The following is a 17,870-nucleotide window of genomic DNA, read 5'->3' as shown; positions in this document are numbered from 1 at the left end:
CCTGCTATCAACTTAGCAGTGATACTGGATGAAAGTTAGGCCTGACAGCTGGTGGGTTGTTTGTTTTTACAAAGGGAGTACTGAGGATAATAAACGAGTATTTAGTCAGCATGGTCAGTTTTAGGGATTAAAATGTCTTCATCTTCAGTGAAGCGGTCAGTGCCCCCTTGTTATTACATTGTTTTGTTTTCTGACTACCAGGCAATGGTTAACAGAAGAATCTCAGCTGTCTTCATTTTATAGTCAAAGAGTCTTGTGGAAACTAATTGACCTGCAGGTGCATATCCTACAAGTGCTTTGGGGCTTCTTGGGCTACAGACAAGCAGACTTGGAGATAAAGCGTGGGTCCTTTAAGAATCAAGGAGGAGCTCCAGGCCACTTTGGTGATATGTTGTTATAAACCCGAGGGGGCTTTCTTTTCAATAATGAAATGAAAGTAAGGAGATTGATCAGTTCTGCACTGCTCCATTCTCGGGTAGAGTTTTCTTACACTTCAGAACAGAAGAGTTCTCTCTTGAAGTTTGAAGAAAACAAGGTAAACATGTGCCTGGGAAACGCTGAGTATGGTTTTGACTCTGGCTCTGAGGTTCACGCTGTACTCATAACATCCTGTTCTTCTCTGCCGGCTGTGATGTGGTAGATAGCAGTCCCTCCCTGGGCTGTTAACAGCTGAGCTCATTTTTCATAAAGATGCTGCTCTGTGAGACCGAGGAAATGGGCCACTGCCGCCTCCGCCTTTGTTACTCTTACGGTTAAGGATGGGTCTTCCTAGTTGCCTTGAGAATGCCCTTTCCATCTTCTCTAAAATTAATTCCTTTGGGATATGTGGCAAACTTAAAGTTTTACTGGAAGCCCAGAGAGTATTAGTGAGTGGGAAATAAGTCTCAAAAAAAAAAAAAGTCACTTGTTTAGCATAGGAGAAATGTGCTCTGTTGAATTCTGCAGCTACAGAGTCAGGAAAGGAAGAGTGGCTGTTGGGAAAGGTGTGATGACACCTGATATGGAGAAAAAGCAGTGTAAGTGGAATCATCCTAGGGACAGGGATTTCTGACTTCTGATCCAACCCTTCAGTAGGGCACAGGAGGGCTGAGAGCTGACTTTTTATACAATGTATTTACCAGCTTCCAATTGACCTTGTGGCTAAAAATCGCATCTATTGCAAAGACATAATGGAATAAGGATTAAAATCTCACTTCTGTGGTCAGGGAGCTGACCCCAAATTATTTCTTTGCATTTGGAGATTCTGAAGGCATAACTACAATAGAATGATTTCTGCTGGTCAATTACAAAGGAAATTGTTTCCCTTCTGTCTTCACTGTGTTGCAGAGTCACTGTTTTGCCATCCAGGAGATGGACAGCACAGTGGGGTGTGTTTTGAATGGCTTTTGTTAGAGAGCATGATGTGCACCCATCCCGTGGTTGTGCTCCTCATTGGGTAGTTCCAGAACTTGCCTCATCACTGGAATCATGAAGATGCTTTAAAAAGGATAGAGAGATCCTTTGTTAAACTGAGACCTACTGAATGGAAACACATAAGAACAAAGCCATCTATAATTTTATCTGGGTGATTATTATAATCAACCAGGGAGCCACCACTCTAGTCTTCCCTCATTGGGAGAGATAAATTAATCAGATGAGCAACTTGCCATCTGAGACCTGTAGACATGACCTACCCGACGGGGGCCAGCCTTCAATTAGGGGCAGCGGGTAGGGAGTAGATAGTGAATATTAGAGGAACATGGCAGAAGCAAGACTGGGCAGCATGGAGACATCATATATGAAGGCCCCAAATGGGGTATAGAGGGTTCTTGGGATGGTTGGCTGTCTGCATGGGTTTTGAAGATTGGTTTGTTAAAAGAACAGAGAATGACAAAGCCCACTTGTCCTCTTTCAAGTAAAAACAAAAATCTTCTTTGTGTCTGGCTGTAGTGGCCACCATTTTTATGCTATTCTTCATGGTCAGAAACCAGAGATGTGTATGAAAACCTCATTCCTTTCTAACAGAGACATGAAACAGAGGAAATCTAAATACAGACATTTCAATGCAACAGGCATGTAGGTGGTATGTTAGTCTCCCTTTTCCACCGGGGAGAGCACATTCACATACCTGTTTACTCATTCAGTGATTTACTTCACCATCATTTATTGAGCAAAACCCGTGCTTGTCAGGCATGGTGGCAGGGGTTGGGGAAATGAATAAATAAAACATGGTCTCTGCCCCCTAAATGGTCACAGTTCCAAGGGCATGTAAGAAATCATACAGAAGAGGGAACGATCAGCTGTCCCTGGGCAGGAGAAAAAAGCATAGCAGGGAAATCTTAGAGAAGGAGATGCCTGACCAAGGCGTTTATGAATGAAAGGGAGATTCACCTGGAAAATGGACCCAGTCTTCTCAGGCAAAGGCAATAGCTTAAACAAAGGCAAAAGGGCCTGGTGGGTCTATAGAAGTCTGTGTAATTTGCTATTGTAGTGTGAGAGGGAAAGTAGTGGGACATGATCTGGTGATTTGGCAGCACCCAAGTCTTGCAGGGTCTTCAACGTCCACGCTTATGTTCTAAGGAAAGAACAACTTAACCACATGACCTTATAAACATAGCAGAAGAGAGCAGAGGCTGCTCAAAGACATGGATGAGTATGCATGAACTCTTGCTTTCATTATGTACAAACCTTGGGATTGGGGCTGTAAGAATCTACCTCTCAGAGAAGTTGGATATATTAGTATAGCAACTCACAATTTTTAGAGAATTGGTATATTTTTTCCTTAGCTGCAGAATATGTTAAAAAAAAAAAAAGAAAACCACTTCTAGCTTCAATTTTAAAATGCCTCAATTTGTGAGACCATTAGTCATGAAGGTGTTTCCATAGCAAACGTGTGTGGGATGTCCTAGCTTTGTTGCCACTGGTTCAAGGGAACTTATATTATTAAATTGGGACAAGGCCTGGCATGATGGAGAAAAAATATATGGCACTGTTCCCATAGCATGAGGCCTCCATTTAAGGGCAAGATAAAGGAAAGGCAAAGAGCAAGCAGAGAAAGTGCTGGAATGAAAACAAGTAACAAAAGGAAGATAAAAATGGAAATCCTAGTTAAGTGTGAATAATAGGAATGCAAATGGTGCTGCTAAAATGGAAGGAACCGTTACTTTTCAAAAAAGCAAAGCAAAGGAAAATTGTAGTAGCAAAAGCATTTTGCATGGTGAAATTGTACACTGTGTATGTCTCTCAGAAGCAAAGCCACCTACGCTAATTTTTCCCAGCACGATGCTGTGAATCTGGTGAGTCATTTTTTGAAGGTTTACTACAAAGCTCCAATCTGCATATTTTTTTGGTAAAACATTTGGATTAAATCTTTTTCCCAGCAGCTGCCTATTAATGCTCCTATTTTATAGCCAATTTTTTCACCTGGGCTACAAAATAACATACTTTTTAAAAATTAATAAGTTTATGGAATGATCTCTATGATTTATTGTGAAGTTGAAAAAATCATGTTTATGGTGTACTGCTCTTTATCAAAGAGGGTAATCTGAATATAAATTTGCTTAAATCTCAGGAAGAAGTTATTTATGAGGGAGTGAGGGAGGAAACAAGTGGAGGGGACAGAATTAGAAGTTAAATGTCTCCAAATATATTTTGTTTCTGTTTTGAATTAAAAAACATGTAAGTATTTTACATGATTATAAAACAAAGTTAATTGCAAGACAAAGCAATCTAAAAATTGAAAGCAAAATGGCACAGATGAGTCCGAGTCTCAAATTAGTGGCATAAATGCAGAGAGATTATTTCAAGTGACTAATTTATCTGTAGAAATACCCTAAGAAAAAAATTGTTAAAATTTTAAACTGTTTTTTCTAATTGTATTGTTTATGATAGTATTGTTACTGTTTTAGATTCTCTCTCTCTCTCTCTCTCTCTCTCTCTCTCTCCCGTTGTGTGTACTATAGAATAAAACAAATGAGGTATTATGTTGGGGTTGGGAATTAGATTTTTGGCAGGGAAGAAGGTAATTCAAATGTAAGATCAAAGAGGTTAAGTAAAAACCATGTGGTCTTGAATTTGTACTGTAATTGTCAGTTGAACTTGTGATGTATTTTAATACAAAAAGTACAGATTCCCTAGCTGTACTCACAGAAAAGACCTAGAAACAACGACCAGCTCAGTAAAAATGAACACCCCTGTGTTCATTAACTAGGTTCAAAACTCAGATTGTGGTCTCTCAATACTGTACTGTTGTGGTCTCTCAATACTGTTCCTCCTTAAAAAGAACTAGGGCTCCCTGGTAGAGAACTGATTCCAGATCTGGGGCAGGAAATGTGTAACAATGAGCCTGGAATAATTTGCCAAACCAAAGAGCAGGGAAGCTATCAATGACTTTTGGGGTTATGTCTAAAATACTCTGGAACCAACTAGGAAAGGCTTTCTGCAGTCAAAGATGGGACAATTTGAGCATCAATAAAATAATAACTGTGATGATTGAAACACATCCATTATATTTAAACTTATAGTGATTCCAAAACACACACACACAGCCAAAACACATCCCCTCAAACCCCCAAAACAATGGGCCCTCTTTGGAGGATACTAGGTAACCAACTCATAAATTTGAATGCTAAAAAATGAAGAGAAATAATTCAGCACATATCCTGTTTTTTCTGTATACTATACCACCGGGTAACCAACTAGAAAATAGCTTCTGATTCAAATCAATGAAATGAAAACAAAATTATTAGACTATTGGGGGAATGTGAGCACTGACTGGAAAGTTAGTAATATTATTGACTTACTGTTAATTATCTTTAGTTATGATAATAAATTGTCGTTACATTTAAGAAAAAGTTTTTATCTCTGAAATATATATGTGTATCTATTTCATATGTATGCATATATAATTATATATTATACACATATATATTTACAGGTAAAATGTTGCGATGTTTTAGTTTTGTTTCTAAATAATACAGTGCATGTGGGGGTGAGATCGGATGGGGGTATAAATAAAATAAGGTTGACTAGGAGTCGAAAAATGGTTGAAGCTGAGGGCATGTGCATGGGGGCTTATTATATTATTCTTTTTCTTTGGTATGTATTTGAAATTTCCCATATAAAAAGTTATTTAAAACATCAGTTGCTTTGCTCATCTCTCTTTTCCCGTCACCTGATAATCCTGCTTCCCAAAGTATTTTTATGCTCATAGGGCCGGTACTCAATAAATGGCGACGGTCATGCTGCTGCTGTTGGTGAAGGTGTCTGTCTAGGATTGTTCATGATTCTCATTCTGGATGATATTTGGACAGATAGAAAAGTGAATTCCAGGCATTATTCAGGCCAGTTAGTGGATAAATCCTTTTAGGCAATCATGAGTTTTCAGACTTAAACATCTGATGTTTGGAGTACTTTGGTCTTAAAGTGAAAGATACTGGCTCTCTTATGGAGGAGCAGTACTTCCTTGAACCACAAGAAAATAGTTTTCCAAATCAACTGCTCATGAAAAATTGACATGTTGTGGTCTCATGATGGATTAAATCCTCAACTGCAGGAAGACTCATCACTAATTATTTTACCTTAAAGCAGATGAGCTCATGACTATCTTTGTTCAGTAAGTGTAGTTCTTTACCAGCAAGACCCGTGTTTCAATACCTTGCTGTTATTCTGAAGGTTTTAATCTGCATATTTTTCAGTGGTGATATATTTTCTTGTATTAATTCATTGATATTTTTCCCTTTCAGTTTATTTTTTCTGAAACAATAATTCAGATCTCTGACTCTCTGGATTGATCCCGTGATTCGTTTTTCTTTACCCTTCTGTCCTACTTTCCATCTCTATTATTCTGATCTAATTTCTGGGCAATTTCTACTTTATGCTCCTAACCTTTATATTTGCTTAAAAAATTTCTGTTCATGCAGAAAGGATCCTTTGTTATATTTCTGATGGTTTCTTTTTTTTTCTTTTAAATAGCATTCTATTGTTTGTTTCATGGATAAATATCTTTTTATATTTCTCTGAAAATGTAACACTTTTTTTTTTTTTTTTTGCGGTACACGGGCCTCTCACTGTTGTGGCCTCTCCCATTACGGAGCACAGGCTCCGGACGCACAGGCTCAGTGGCCATGGCTCATGGGCCTAGCTGCTCCGCGGCATGTGGGATCTTCCCGAACTGGGATGCGAACCCATGTCCCCTGCATTGGCAGGCGGACTCTCAACCACTGCACCACCAGGGAAGCCCTGAAAATGTAACACTTTTGAAGTTTTCTCCTGCTTCCTGAATTACCTCTGCTACTTACAAATTCTGTTAATTTATTATTATTATTATTATTTTAATCTTTGCTTTCCATATTGGAGTCTTTCTTCAAATATCTGGTGACCATTGGCCGGCTATTCACACTTAAGAGTGAGGCTCCAAATAGCTGATGGAATGTTCTGTGCATGAGGCTGGGTCTTTATTGACTCCTGGTCTTCCTAGTAACTAAGTGTGGAACTGGTTATTTACTGGGAAACCCCAAGTGTAATATTAAAAGTATTTGACAACTGCTATGGCATGGGTATCATTCAATCAGAGAAGGTGTCCAGACACTCAGAATGCACTTGTCATCAACAACTCCTTTAAGAATACTGTCTGTACAAACTGGATTCAGCCTTGTCAGTGGGTCTTCCCTTGGATGGGATGGTTCCCGCAGGGAGGACTTCTCCAGTGTCCTGTCCGGAGTGGGATGGGGATAATAATGCTGCTTCCAGGGCTGGAAGGGTCCCAGAGTTCTTCAAGTAGACAATCTCTCCACTGTACTTCATGTGTATGAAGTGTAGAGCTTCTCAGATTCAATCTCTTCAGAATCTTTTACTCTCCTTTTTTAGATGTGTTAGAGGTACTCACCTAGCTGTTGGTATAGGGGAGGACTTTGGGGGTCTAACTGCTCCTTATTCAGACTTTTTTCAAAGATTCCTTTCTTCAGTTTCACCCCTCACCTTCATCTTCAGAGATACTTGGAACCTCCAATTCTTAAAGTATTCTGGGTTTTTTTCTGCACACATTGTCTTTATTTCCTGTTAACATTCTTCTCTCAGGCATAAAGTTTAGCTTTCTCTAATCAATTAAATCAGTTACCACTTACCCAACTGTTTTCTTTTCTTCTCTTTGTTTTACATACTTCATTTGTTATCATTTCCTCTCCAATTCTCTTTGCTATTATTGGTTTAAAGTGTGTATGTGTGTGTGTGTATGTGAGCTTAATTTCCTTTTAAGTTTTTAGAAGCATTTCAAAGGAAGTACAGTGAATATGCGTATTTAATTCACTATGTTTAACCAGAAGATTTACCTTTAAATTCTTAAGAGGTATCTTTCAACATAATTAGTTTTGGACAATAACTAGAACTCATCAGCATTTATATGCTCCCAGAAAACCAAATAAGAACATTAATATTTTTTCATTTCTTTGTGCTTCGTCACCTCCCAATTTAGAATCAGCTGAAATTTTAATTTGAAATTACAATAAAGATATTTTGCATATTATGCATAAAAGAATTTAAAGTTAGTAATACACTTTTTACTGTTTCTTTTGTCCTTTGTACCATGCTTTCTCATATCCCATATCTTTCCTTATCTCGGCTTCTTAGTTTTGTTGGCATACAAGTTTGAATATCTTGTTTACATTTTAGTAAAGTTGGTTTAGATGATAGAGCTTGTCTCATTGATTGTGGAGGCAGAAGAAGGCATCCTTCAAGGAGGCAATGTGAGTATCACTAGCCACCTGTGACATGAACCGCCCCAGCTCTTTGGTCTCAGAGCCCACATTCATCTGTTTTCGCCTGTGGGCAATTGCTGCTCTCTCTTGCTCCATGTATTCAGGAGGTGGGGGGCTGGCTGACAGACCTAGTTCCTCCAAATGCACTGCCCCAATTAATCACTGGGACAATCACTCCCTGACCTCCTTCTGCCTGAAGTTCCCTGTAATCACTCTCATTCCACGCTAGTTCTCTCCTGTATGTTGCTCTCTGGTCTTGTTTCACCAAGAATTCAATCCTATCTGCTCTATATCTCTTACGATGATCTTACCTCTTTGATGTTGACATTACTCTTTCTTGTTTTCCAGTGCTGTTATGAATATATTTCTTTATTTGATCATATCAGAGAAATTAGAGTGGGAGAGACTGTGTGTTCACACTGCCATTTTGCTCCTATTTCTGGATAACATCTATAACATATTTAACAATGTCCCTGCTAGGGGACATTGTTAAATGTTAAAACATCAGCTAGGCTATTATTGCTATGTTGTTTCAAAAAGAAAATTTCATTTGTTCTTTCTTTCCTTTGGTCTTGTCTTTCTTTTAACCCATTCATCCCTATTTTTGTCTAGTATAATCCAACGTGATGGTAAAAGTCTGTCTTTTTAACCGGTCACACATAAAAACCAACAATAAAATCTTAACTCTGACACTTATTTATGATGTAGACTCTGCCAAACGGCAAAGAAAGAATTTCCAGTAGAGATTCCCCACTGGTACTCAGAGCATCTGTAGAGACATAGTCATGTGAAAGAAAGCCAAAAACGAACGATGGAATTAGTGTTGTCCAAAACAGTTTTCTTTAAATGTACTTCTCTTAAAAGGACTCCGTATGTTCCTTCAGGGAAATGGATACTTTCTCTTCCCACATTTTCAATTGGCAATCACCCCATTTTCTGGAACTGCATTATCAACTTTTCTTGTTTGCTACTGGAATCAGTGCAAAGAATATTAATATTTTACCAGAAAGTTCCTGTTTTCTCTAAAAACTATGATTACTAAAGAGATATTTCTGTGCTCTTTAAGGTAAAATGTTCTCTTTAAGAGAAATTGTTCTCATTTATTGGTGCCAGTTATTGCTTTTGCCATGGAATTCCATCACTGAAATTATAATGTAAAACCTTAGAATAGAAGTTAACTTATAACATTTCATCTAAGGCACATTCAGCATTAGTGTTTAGTGTTAGTGTTATTATATTGTATGTAATAAGTGTATACTAGAAAGTGTGGTTTACCTAAATTAATGCAGTTCTCTTAGATTGAAGGAATGACGATTCTTCTTTCAAACTGCCAAACATATTTGAAATTCCACCTGATCAGTATATAATTAACAGTAGTTTGTAAAAAAAAAAAAAAAGGTCTGTGCATGTCAAATGTTTTTTAACACCTTGAAGTCTGTATTTTGAGAGTACAGTTGTACCAACATCTCGAGATATATCTAACCTCTGGGTGCTCACTTAGACCATTTTTCTCTTAACACGTATAATTCATGTGTACCTTTAGATTTTACCTGGAGCCTTGTTTGCTATGTGTCTTATTCTTATGCCAGCTCTCTCTGTCCCTGGGACATATGTTGAGTCTTATTTAGATTTTGGAGCAAATAATAAAAGTGAGAACTAAAAGGAACAGGATATTCTGATGCTATAAGGGACTAACAAGGTAATTTATCCAGACTTTTCATTGTTTCCATGAGAAAACTTAGGCCTAGAAAGAGAATGCCTGGTTAAATTTTCATGACTGGCTCTCACTTAACGAGAAAGGGTGTACATCCTTGGCAGGCAGATTAGGTCTTCTGGCATCTCTCACTCCTGCCCCTGCTTTGAGCAGATGATTCAAGCTAAGATGATGCCAAATTTTAGGAGATCTAAAAATGTTTTTAGCTGTAGAATGTGGATAATACATATTAAACTTGTACCTTGATTTTGAAGAAATAAACACTTAAAGTTTGTGTTTTTGCCTTGTCTTTTTTTCTTAATTGTCTGAGCTTATGATAAGTGAGTCTGTAAAATAAATCAAGTTGCCAAGGCAAACTCTGGATAACCACAGTATGGAATGTACATGAATGCCACCTTGGAAAAAATATTTCTTGTCAAAGACTAAGTGTAATACTGTAATATTTTTTTCGAGTCCTTGAAAAAGTTCCGGTCTGTTCAACTCAGGCTTTTATGTTTAAACACTAAACCATTTTCTGTATAAAATCAAACAAACCCACAAGTAGACAGCAAAGAATCTGGAGTAATCAACTGGGCTTTGTCTGAAAGCTTCTTTCAGGGACTGAATTAACAAAGAACACATATTTTTTTCTGTCTGCTACGTAACAGTAGTAGTGTAACACTAGATTACTATTTAGTTGATAGCTTTTGCCTTAAGCATATTCTTTTATTGCTCCGTGTGTGTGTGTGTGTATGAGAGAGAGAGAGAGAGAGAGAGGGAATTTTTAAAAAAAAAGTAAACCATGACCTCTTTGGTAATTAGCATCCTTACAAAAAAGTAAAGGGTTTATTGCAACTTGGTTTGGAGGAAAGAACCCTGAATGAGGAAACCCAAGTTTCACTTCTAGCTCTTACACATATACTTGTGATGTTGAGTAAGTCACTTGCTTTTTCTGGATCTTTGTTTCCTCATCTGTGAAACTATAAGGGGGAATAGGATTTAATTTCAAAACCTTCTCCCAACTCTAAAGTTTCATAATTCTCTGAAATAAAATGAGTATTCGTACTTCACTGATCCTCACAAAATAAATACATAACATTTAGTAGCCATAAATGTCAATGATTTGTTACATCACTTTCTTCTTGGAAAGAAATACATGAGAAAGTAGGCTTTCTTACTGGACAAGCCTACATTTAGAAATAACTTTATTTTCATCAACCCAGCAAGCTTTATCTTTTGGGGACTTATTGGTAACTTTTTGGTTATTATACCCAAAATTTTAATTACACCTCTTTCCTAAAATGTATTCATTATAGAATAATTTTTTTTAAAAAACTGATTTTCTTTGAGAGGCATATTATAGTTTATACTCATTTATATATTTCTGTGATTATTCAATTATCTGTTTTCATACCAGACTATATGGTCCATGAGGGCATATATCATTTCTGTATAGTTTATAATTTAATCCTAGAGTTTAACGTAGTGCCTGGCACCTAGTACATGTTCAATGAAGGAAGAAATATGCTTGTATAGGCTGACCAGGATGGTTACATCAGATGCCGTATGTTATTCTTGAATCATCCAAGAACATTTCCACATATAGTCTCACATACAGACTTTCTGAGTTCTCTGGATTATATTGTTGATGGGGAAGCATTTTCTTAGTTAGCGGTTTTCTCTTTTTGGAGGCGAATAGAGATGGCGTTGATCTGGCCTGATAAATTTCTGACAGCCACTAGATGTTAGAGAGTGTTTAGGTCTTATCTGTTTTTCCTGTTTGTCATCTATGGAGAAAGGCTGTAAACTGGGTTTAAGCAGCTAATTGATGACCCCTCCTCCCCTACCGCCCTGCAAACGTTTATGACTCTTCATATAGATGCTTAACCTCAATTTGTCAAAGTACTTGGATGAGTATTCTGACTCAGCATCTTCCACAAGGATGAGGGGACTCACACCAGCAAGCCAGAGAGACCAGAGTCAGGGCAAAGCCGACAGATGCAGAATGTGCCCAGCAAGGACATTGGCCAGAAGAGTCAGTGTGGACAGAGCTTCACGCTGGTTATGATGTCCAAGCGATGTCACAGCTCAGTTAAATCAGGGATTTTGATCATCTTTATAATATTTCTTCATAAGTCATAACTGTGATGGGTGGAGCTTGGGTGCTATATGGAAAGAAATGCAATGATATTGTTTGAAGAATTCTGCAAGGATAAAAGTTAGGCAGAGTTAAAAGAAAAATTATCTCAATCCTCTTTTCTTTCTTCCTTCTTTATTTCTTCCCTCCCTGTCTTCTTTCCTTCCTCCTTCCTTTCCCTCCTTCCTTCCTCCCTCCCTCCCACCCTTTCATTTCACAGAGAGGCTGAATTCTATAGTTAAAGATCTTGGATTTTAGAGTCAGGAAGTTATTATTTAGTTAGATATTATTAACATCTTGACATTGCCATTCCGAGGCTCAGTTCCCTCAAGTGTTAAAAGGCAGATCATAAATACTTATATCACAGGCTTGCAGTGAAGCTAGGTAAGATAACGACATCAGCTGCTGTTTATTAAACATCAAATATGTACATTATCTAATTTAACACAATAACTTTGCAAGTAAAATGTCTGGTACATGGTAGGTGACACATAAATAACAAGGTAATGGAAATATTGTGTGTTCTCTATACCATGTTTTTTAAGTGCTTACTTACTTGTCAGGTGTCATTATTCATGCCATTAGGCTCCACAGTCCCTGCCACCAAGTAAAACTGATCATTCATTCATTCAAAATATGTTCTTTGAGTATCTGCTACATACCAGGTATTGCATGTGTTACTTGGGGAAAAATAGAGAGCAAGGAACAAGACACAGTTCCTAACTTCAAAGGGGTTATAATTGAGTAGAGGTTATAGATAAATAGACAGTTAAAACCAAGAGTGATGAGTCCGTTGATAGCAGGAAATACAAAACGGATGTTTTAGGAGGGACTCCATAATTCCAATTTGGGGGGTTCAGTGAGGGTTCCTTGGAGGACATCATGTCTATGCTGAGACTTGAGGGATGAGTAAAATGCAGATTAGAGGCTGTGGTGTGTTCTAAAGAACTCTAAGTGCAAAGGCACTAAGAGGAGAGGCACTATAACATATCTGAGAAATGGAAAGCAGTTCATTCTGGAGTTTGAGGGGATGAATGATGAGAGTTGCAGCCGGGGGTAGCAGGGCTGCTAGGCCATGGAAAGGCTTGGTGGCCACCTAGCAGATATCGTCTAATCCCAGGCTACCTTTTAGCTGTTCTTGAGTTCTCAGTTCCTCTCCTCCTCAGCTTGGCTTTGGAACGAGGGCCAGCTCTACTGTGGACCCGGGACGTCTGATCTGAGTGGGTGTACTGTTATGGGGCTAACCCCTGATTCTAGTGTAATCTTTTAAGCTGTGTTCTTGGTCCTGAAAAACAAAGGCTTATCTTACTAGCAACATGGTGGGACATTCTTGGTCAGTTGGCTATCTCTAAATATCAGCCCTCCCCTAATCTGAGGGGGATTGGGCTACAGGGCAAGGAGGTTCTTATCCAGGGGCTCTTCTGGCTGGCACCTTGCAGTCTGGGGCCCTTTTAACAGGCTCAGGAATCTGAGGCCAGGCTGGTGAGAGTTAACTCTCACCCCACTTGACCTTGAATCTAAGTGCCTTCTGGAAATCCTGAGCAGTTAGGATCTGGGACGTGATCATCTACTTGCCAGACTCTGGGACATGACCATCTAATTGCCATTTCACTTTTCCTGGGACTGGGGAGATAAGTGATACACAGATCAATAAGCTGGGTGGACTGATTCATTTATTGACTCATAGATAGTTCATCTTTGAGCTTGTGCTACAGAAAGTTCTCTCCCAGCAGCTAGGCTGCCAGAGCGCCGAGAAAAGTCTGAGGTGTGCTCGGGGTCCAGACAAAGGAAACAGCCAGCCAGTTCTCAATGTTGCCTTTCTTTTGTGCGCAAATCAAATGCTCATTAACTCCGTGTGAAGGTGACTTTATACGTCACATCCAGACGCAGACATTTTGAAAATGCAAGAGGCTGCTAGTAATTAATTACCGTCCTGGGATAGCAGGCATAAACCGGGACTGTTTCAGGCAGACTCAGACATAGGGTTGCCCTAACCATGGGTTCTCTGTCGGTCTGACACTGCTCCCCAGTTTGTGGAGTCTGTACGTAGGGGGAGAACCTGCGGCCAAGTCATTTCTGGGTCTTTTTATGGCATTATTTTTTTATGCTTCCAAAAGCAATTTTTGGAACATTCCCCATTTTATGAAATCCTCATGTTTCTGAAAGGTCACTATTAGCCATTTGAGTACAAGACAGTTGATCTCTGTTCAAAGCAAAGGAATGGGGTGGTAAAAGGAAAATCTGAAGGGAGAGATAATCCCGAAAAGGAAAACTTGAGCTGTATCTTCTGGCTTTTTATAATCCTTTCTTAATTAGAATGTGGAGGTGGAGACATCTTTCTCTTTAAAGTGTTGGCTCTTAAATTCTGTCTCATACATTATTAACTTTGATGATAACAGACTAAGTGGGTAGGGATAATTATTTGTGTTGTTATTGTTTGTCCAGAGAGGTGACAAGGAAGAAAATATGTCACATGCAACTAAGAGGTGAGAGACTAAGGAAGCACTTTCTTGATTTATGAACTGTTTTCTTCTAAACATGGTTCTTGGTAAAATAACTAAAATGTCACTGTGCTGTGAAGCCAATACTCATCTCAGCAGCAGTATTTTTCTCCACCTCAAATTAAGCAGGCTGTGGGAGAATCTGGAGACCAAGTGTTACTTCTTTTTTTATTCCTCCATTCTAACAATTTTAACAATAATTCTAACAATATTAAAAACAAGCATTTTAAAGCACTGACTCCCAAAGCAGAAGTTTTCACCTCAGAAATTTTGTCCGTCAGGGGGTATCTGGCAATGTTGGGATACATTTTTGCTTGCACAACTGGGGATGGAGTGCGATTGGCATGTGATGGTTAGAGGTCGATGCTGCTGCTGAACATGCCACAGAGCACTGGACAGGCCCCCAAACAAATAAATTATCTGATTCCAAGTGTCCACAGTGTCAAAGTTGAGAAACTGCTCTGCAACGTCATAACCATTCATTTATTTATTCATTCAACAGTTATTTATTGAGCACCTTCTATGTACAGGTGCTGCGCTGCTGAAGATACAGCAGTGAACAAAAATCCCCACTCTTGTCTGGTTTTGCATTCTAATAGGAGAGATAGATGATAAACAAGATAAATAAAAAGTTGTAAGCATTAGGGAGAAAAAATAAAGCTGGGAAAATATAAGAAGTGGTAAGATGGACACGCTCATATGACCCATTGAGGTAGGGGTATTTGTCACTATTTATGGATAAGGAAACTGAGTCTTAGAGAGGTGAAGCATTTACTTGGTCAAGGGTGACATTGCTCCCAAGAGATGTAGCTGAGGTTTGATGGTGGATGCTCCCAATACTTTAGAGTCTAAAGGGTTATTTCCACGTGTGCTCTGCTATATATCATCACCAGAAACTAGGGGTCTCCTTGCTTCTTTTGATGAAATTCCCCTTTTTAATTCTCCCTTTTTAACTTACTGATATCCATCTCCTGGCCCACCCAAAGTGTTCATTTCTAGCAATTATATTTCTGTCGGTTAGAACATTCTCTGACTATATCCTTTTCCCAGACTTCTTACCCTCGTGACTTAAACAGGTTCAAAGCTCTATGTTGTTTAAAAATAAAATGGAAAAAGTCCCTACCTTAGTTCTACAAGCCCTTCCATCTACAGCCCCTCCCTCTCCTTTTTCATAACTTAAATGTCTTAAAAAGATACTCATTTATGTTGTCTGTCTCCCTTTATACTTCCCCAATTTACCTGTAAAAGGACCTCTGTACTCTTATTCCACACAAAGTGTTTTTGTCAAGGTCCAGCAATGACCCCACAGTCTCCATTTAGGTAGACAGGGACTTTCCCCCCGTTTGTCTGCTCACGTGGCCTCCTCCCAGCACTTGGTGCTCATCACCCTTTTTTCGCCTGTGTCTGATGTACTTCTCCTCTCTTTTTTTTTTTTTTTTTTTGCGGTACGCGGGCCTGTCACTGTTGCGGCCTCTCCCGTTGCGGAGCACAGGCTCTGGACTCGCAGGCTCAGCGGCCGTGGCTCACGGGCCTAGCCGCTCCACAGCATGTGGGATTTTCCCGGACCGGGGCACGAACCCGCGTCCCCTGCATCGGCAGGCGGACTCTCAACCACTGCGCCACCAGGGAAGCCCAACTTCTCCTCTCTTGACTTCCATCTTTTAGCTCTAGAAATTCCTTCTTCCTCTTTGGCTTTTCCTTCTAGGTAGTCTTCATGGGTTCCTCTTCTCTTTCACCCGTTCATAAATTGGTGTGCTTTTGTATCCTGTTCTTAGTTTTACTTTCTTTTCAACTATGGCTTCTACTGATTTGTTGCTTTGAGTAATCCCAAAGGTATATAACACACTCTGGAATTTGCTGAGATGTGAACGTGGTTTAATGGGACAAGCGGGTGATATGCAAGAATAAGGACCACCTCTGATGAATGATCCTGGCCGGCCACCCAGAATCCACACTGCTGAGCTAAACTAAGTGAGCATCACAGAGATGGCTCAAACCCCCTGATGATTGTAAGGGCTCCCTGGCTGGCCTCTTTATTCACAACTTTAGCTCCATCCTTTACTCTCACCATATTCATCTTTCCAAAATGCAAACCTGATCGGGATCTACTTACTATCCCCGTGTATCAGTCTGTTCAGGCTGCTGTAACAAAATACCATAGACTGGGTGGCTTATAAACAGCAGATGTTTATTTCTCATGGTCTGGAGGCTGGGAAATACAAGATCGAGGCACCAGCCTGGTCAGATGAGGGCCCTTTTGCTGACTCATCGTTGTCTGGCTGTCTTCTCACTGTGTCCTCACACGGTGGGGAGGGCGAGTGACTTATTTCTTTTATAACTGGAAGTTTGTACCTCTTAATCCCCTTCACTTATTTTGCCCACTCCCTAGTAGCCTCCGCCCCTCTGGCCACACTAGTTTGTGTACATGAGTCTCTCTATTTTGTTTTGTTTATTCTTTTGGTTTTTAGATTCTCTATATAAGTGAAGTCATACAGTGTTTGTCTTTTCCTGTTTGACTTATTTTACTTAGCATACGCCCTCTTGGTCCATTACGTTGCCACAAATGACAAGATTTCATTCATTTGTGTGGCTGGGTAGTAGTCATATATACCACATCTCCTGTAAGGGCAGTAATGACCTAATCACTCCCAAAGTCCCCACCTCCAAACCCCATCATATTGGGGATTAGGTATCAATATATGAATTTAGGGGCTATAAAGGCTCTGTCTACAGCCCCCCTTCAGCTTTCACAACACAGGTCGTCTACACTCATGTTTTCATGCTGCTGCACAGCTCTCCCATCTGGTTGGAATGCCGTCCCTCCCCACTCCCAGTCCACAGTGTGGTCCGTGGGAAGTCCTACCCACTTGTCAAAGCTCATCTTATGCATTACTTTTGTACTCCTTGCCAGCTTTCTAGGCAAAGTACTATCTCACATATGCCCCGTTGCTCCCCACCTCCAATGAGATTATGTATTCCTTTAGTGTATGGAGAGGAAGATTCAAGGACAAAGTTTCTGTCTTCAAGCAAACTGTTCTACCCAGCAACTTACCTCTGTTTTCTCATTGTAAAGCTTCTGCACTCTCTTAATTCCAAATTATTGAATTTCTGTCACTAATTTGCTGTGTGATCCTGTATATTTCACTTAACCTCTCTGAGCTGTCATTTTATCAACTCAAATTCTGTCAAATAATGCTCTTGTTATAACTCAAAGAAATGTACCGAATTCTCTGAGTTCTCCAGAGGAAAGGATATCATAAGCCAAAGATGAAATAAACTGTCATTTATTAAAATAATAATTTTTATCAAACATTTCATTCAGACCCCAACAAAGTGAAACTATTTCCAGCGAACAGGGTCCCCCTCCTTATGTGTCTTTAAAGCTTGAAGCCACTTATAATAAAACAAGTCTTTGCCATGCATTTTTTTTTCTTGTTCACAAGATTGTCATTCATTTTTTCTCCAATTTCCTTAAATTTTTGAAAAACTCAAGATTCACCTTTTGCCATTTTACTTAGGTCTTTTTCCCCTCAAACAAAAGGAGAGTTTCATGTCAAAGAAGTGAGGAGATAAAAGTTTAAAGTTATATGTCCTTGATCTTGATCTGGAGCTTTCTTATATTATCAGCAGCATTTACTGTCACAACCTGGGGAAAAGAAGTGAAGCAGTAAGAAAGGAGGAATTAGAAGAAAAGAACTGTAGGTACGAATGCCAAGTATCTTTATTCACGTTATTACTCCTAGTTTTAGAATTAAAATCATCTTTTAAAAATCTCATTTTGGTGAGATGGCTAAATGTGTGTGAAA

General features: G+C 39.2%; 1 long non-coding RNA gene across 1 annotated transcript in view; it reads left to right on the top strand.

Moving 5' to 3' along the window:
• Positions 1 to 415: 415 nt before the first annotated feature.
• The window catches only part of LOC137202984 (uncharacterized), a 157,320-nt gene continuing 139,865 nt past the window's right edge, over positions 416 to 17,870 (top strand). The window contains exon 1 of the long non-coding RNA XR_010932829.1: positions 416 to 535. This is a non-coding gene — a long non-coding RNA (uncharacterized lncRNA). The remainder of the gene's footprint in view (positions 536 to 17,870) is intronic.

The sequence above is a fragment of the Pseudorca crassidens genome, chromosome 11 (assembly GCF_039906515.1).
Source record: "Pseudorca crassidens isolate mPseCra1 chromosome 11, mPseCra1.hap1, whole genome shotgun sequence".
Taxonomy (NCBI): Eukaryota; Metazoa; Chordata; class Mammalia; order Artiodactyla; family Delphinidae; genus Pseudorca; species Pseudorca crassidens.
Note: the sequence above shows the minus strand (reverse complement) of the source record. Positions and strands in the feature narration are given on the sequence as shown.